The sequence below is a fragment of the Triticum aestivum genome, chromosome 1D (assembly GCF_018294505.1).
Source record: "Triticum aestivum cultivar Chinese Spring chromosome 1D, IWGSC CS RefSeq v2.1, whole genome shotgun sequence".
Taxonomy (NCBI): Eukaryota; Viridiplantae; Streptophyta; class Magnoliopsida; order Poales; family Poaceae; genus Triticum; species Triticum aestivum.
Window position 1 is genome coordinate 265,863,656 of NC_057796.1, and position 4,649 is coordinate 265,868,304.

At 43.5% G+C, this 4,649-nt stretch overlaps 1 pseudogene; it reads left to right on the plus strand.

Annotated features, from left to right (window-relative positions):
* Positions 1 to 964: 964 nt before the first annotated feature.
* On the plus strand, positions 965 to 3,921 carry LOC123158864 (26S proteasome non-ATPase regulatory subunit 7 homolog A-like; annotated as a pseudogene).
* The last annotated feature ends 728 nt before the right edge of the window (positions 3,922 to 4,649 follow it).

The following is a 4,649-nucleotide window of genomic DNA, read 5'->3' on the forward strand; positions in this document are numbered from 1 at the left end:
ATTTTTCCTGGGAACTTGGCCACATATAATGACACAATGCGAAGGTTTCCCAATTTTTTGATTTTTTTTGAATTTTTTATGCCCGTTTCAAAATGCGGTCAAAACGGCGGGAATGACCGTTCCTAGCAAGTGGTTGAATCTTGGAATTTTTTTGGTGTTTCTCTGATTAAATAGGTACTTATGTACCTAGAAAAAATAAAGAGCAAACTATAAGGCAGCTGCAGTTCAAATTTGACCCGTTTCCAGCTGAATCGGCGGAAATTTGTCTTTTTCACCAGAGGTGGATCAAAACTTTTTACACCCAACCATTTGGTCAATTGTGCATTAAATATGTCCTAGTATTTTAGAAAATTTATTTGGTACAATTTTGCAACAAATATATTATAGGTCCTTCACAAAAAAACTTATTTTGGGCACTCGAAAAATGATTAAAAATAGCTAGAAAGATAAAAATGCATGCAAATTGGCGATCATCCAAAAAATGTGGTCTAACTTCAGAGAAAAATTTAGTTCTGCCGTTTTGCAAAATATTTTTGATAACTGCTTCACAAAACACCCATAGTTTTAGTACTTAGAAACTATTTTAAACCATAAATTTTATGAGCCAATCAGGGCTCGTCGCACGGATCACCCCCTCCTTAGCCGATCTGAACCCTCCGTTCTAGCCGATCTGAACCGTCCACCTCTCAGCAGCCTAACGCAAACCCTAGCAGCCCGCGACCGCTTCTCTCTCCCCCTCTCCACCGCCTCTCTCTTTCCCCTTCTCCGCGATCCAGATCCAGCCCGCGCCCCGTCCTCGCCGCCGCCCCGTCCCCTGCCGCAGCCACGACGCCAGATCCCTTCGCCAGCTCGCGCCACCCACCTTCGGATCCCTCCGCCCGCTCGCGCCCTTGCTCCCTCTCCGCCTGCGGGGCCGCGCCCCTCGCGCTGCTCCCTGACGATGCGCCGAGCAGAGGGAGAGGAGATGGATGTGGTGAAGGCGGCGTAGCTGTCGGGGCGGACGCTGGAGAAGGTGGTGGTGCACCCGCTGGTGCTGCTCAGCATCGTCGACCAGTACAACCGCGTCGCCCGCAACACCAGGAAGCGCGTCGTCGGCGTGCTCCTCGGCACCTCCTCCCGCGGCATCGTCGGCGTCACCAACTCCTACGCTGGTAAGCAAACGACCGAACCCCGCCTCTTCCCTCCTAGGGTTTGCGCCGTCCAGATCCCCGGCTTGTTTCCGGGGGAACCGTGCCTCTGGCGGGGCCTAGGGTTCGCGGAACCCGCTTTGGCTGTAGCTGCTGCTAGATCCGCTGGCGCGAAACCCTTGCGTGATTAGATCTTTAGAGCTATTTATTACGGTGGTGGCTTACTGAATTTGTGAATTGCGTCGGGGTGTGATCTTGTAGTGCCGTTTCAGGAGGATGACAAGGACCCAAGGATCTGGTTCCTCGACCATAATTACCATGAGTCTATGTTCTCCATGCTCAAGAGGATCAACGGTATGCTGTTTTAGAATTTTTCTTAGATATGCTTGGACTTTCCATGTGTAGTTGTTTCTGTTGAATACTGATGAGCTGTTTCAGATGTAGCCAAGGAGCATGTCGTTGGCTGGTACAACACTGGTCCAAACCTGAAGGAGAACGACCTGGATGTTCATGCATTGTTTACCAAGTACTCCCTCTGTTCCAAAATAGATGACCGAATTTTGTACTGAAGTTGGTATAAAGTTGAGTCATCTATTTCAGAACGGAGGGAGTATGATTCTGCTCTACAACCATTTATCCTGCAGTAATTTAGAAGCTCTTCTCAGTTTGTACACAATTATTCGGTACAATTACTTGCAACTTATATATACGGACCAATGTTGGAATGCAAGCGTGAACTCTTCATGGAGGCTAGCTGTTCATGGAGGCAAGCGTGAACATCGCCGTCACGCCCTCCTTCCCTTGCTTCCGGCATTTCTCCTGGATTCAGGTACGCATCACGCCGGCTCTTCCTTGCCGCCTCCCTGTTCTGGGCTAGCCTCCTCAGCGTCTGCATTTCATCAATTACCAGAAATTTAGTTGCATGTCCAACACAACCACGGAAAGAAACACTAGCAGCACTACTGCCTATGCTTGATTTCTGCAGTAAACATGTTATCTGAAATTCTGTAATGATGTTAACTGATGTGAGTTTGTGCACTTGATGTTTTATACTTGGAAGACAAATGAACTTGTTTTGGTTATATCTCTCCCTGTTAATTATGGGTGATTTCCTTCTTGCAAATTATATATGTTCTGTTTTGAGCTATCTCCCTTCCTGGTAATAAAAGTATGTGCATTGGTTGATATTTAGTATTCGTATGTCTAGTTCACGATGATGGTCACTTGCGGCAGAGGCACCGATATTTTGGTGTCTAGATATTCGTCGCCGATAACTAAGCACGCAATGCTTGTATATACCGAGTTTTTACTGCCTAGTAGTGAGCACACCTAGCCCCAGTCACCTACTTCAATCAAAGAAACTAAGAATGTTCATAGTAATTTGAAAAGTATCTCATGCTTGATGCTTATACACTTGCATACACATCCCTCCTCCTCCTCTTCCTCCTCTCGTCTCCCACAATCTGATTTGTGTGTGCATTTATTTTTGCAGGTTCGTGAAGAGGCCAATCTGGTGTTGTGAAAGAAGGGGGCTGTCCATGGAGAAGATCCCGCGGCGAGCTCCTCAGGGTAGGTTATCCCACAGATCTCCTGAATTGGGATGTGAAGATGCAGAACTTCTGTTTGTTCGGGAGCTGCTTTATTATATCAAATGCACCAGATACTTACGATTTCTCTTATGATCTTGTGGCTGGGCTAGAGAAAAAACAGAGTTGCATATGATTTCTAGGTACTAGTAGTCTAAAATGTTGGCCTATCTAGTGTACTATAGGAACCTGTTGTAATCCCTTCATATATACTGCATGCTATTGTTGTTGTTTACTGAAACCAAATAAATTATCTACATGAAACAGAGCTTAAAATTTGTGACGAAGATCACCATACTAGTATGAGGTGCCTTTTGCATTTCTCTGTTTGTGCTGCTATTACTATGGCATGCATTGTCTGTGTTTAAATTTTGTTTGCTGCTTCAGATCACTAAGGATTTTTGGTACCTTTTTATGTCTTGTGTACTAGCGCTAAAATCTTACAGCAAAATACATCTTTCTTTTGAATAACAGTATATGAGATTAGCAAGAAATTATATGGTTTGAATTTTGGCGCTGACCTTGTTCTCAATTATTTTGTAGACTGCTTTCAATGGGGGAAGAAGCTTAGAGAACTTCAATTAAATAGAAGAATTATCCATGATTTCATTGTTGTGAAGGTGATTGAGTTGGTGTTCTATACCAGTTCCTTATTTACGTTGATGGTTCTTGATACGTGAACTGTTTCATAGGGCATAGTTATCCATGTTGCATTCTAATTCCTTATTTGACTAGATGCTTCCTGATTATCCATGTTGCATGTGAATGGGTTGAGTAGATAGAATTGGAGTGAGCAGATCACTATAGGACTAAGGAAAAATCAAAAAGTATGTGTAGGAAAATATCATCGTTCTTGCTCACTTTGCAAAAATGACGAGTACTAGAAATTGTCCCCTTTCACTAATATTTGCTGTTTGCTGATGGTTATACGTCTTTTGCTTGATCTATTATGATTCATGCACACAGGTTGGCTAGAAATAGCCCTGGTTATAGATATTTTTATTATTTTATACATTAATGTATGTTGTTATTATTTGTATGGGTGATGCTTTCAGCCTGTTTTACTGTTTCCTCCTCGATTGATCTATTCATGTAATGTTCTGTTCTTGTAGGAAGGCAAGTTGTCGCACCTGGAGAACTTGCCCATCAGAGGGAGCAATGAAGACATTGTTAGGATGTGCTCCTACGTGTTGAACAATGTTATGTAGTAGTGAGATAAGGCAAATTATGTAGACATTGTTAGGACAGTACCAGATGTGCTCCTACGTGTTGAACAATTCCTGTGTAATGAAATTTTGTATTCCCTGTGTACATGTTGCTTTAATGCCAGATTGTGAAAATTACTCAATTGCCATGATAGTACCGGGCCTGAATAGGCCATGACCCAGAAATAAACGTGGTACAAACGTGGTCTGGGGTGAAAAGGCCATGGCCCAAACAATATTTTTCTGGAAGGACAAAAACTAATAAGAAATGCATTATAAGAGGCCATGGCCCAGAAATAAAAAGGCTAAAATGTGGGCTTGGCCCATGTAGTCGACCAAATTAATAGGGAAAAAATATTCTAAAAAGGCTGAATTGTTGGGCTAGGCCCATGTAGAACACCGAATTGGACCGGGCTGATTCTTATCATCGACCTTTTCACTTGGTCGCAATTTTGCCATGTCAGCTTGCCACGTCAGATCCGACGTGGCCTGGGCAGACAACCAGTGACCAAAACAGAAGGTCGTTGAACTAGTGACCTTTTGTTTTGGTCCTGGAATTCCACGACCTTCTCACAGAGAAGGTCGTTAATTTCATTTTACGACCGCCAGCTTTTGACCTTCTGTTTTTGGTCACAAAAAGGTCGCAAATGAAAAACCATGACCTTTCAGTGACCAATAGTGAGGGTCGCAAGTTGACATATTTCTTGTAGTGCTTTCTTGTACTCTATTGA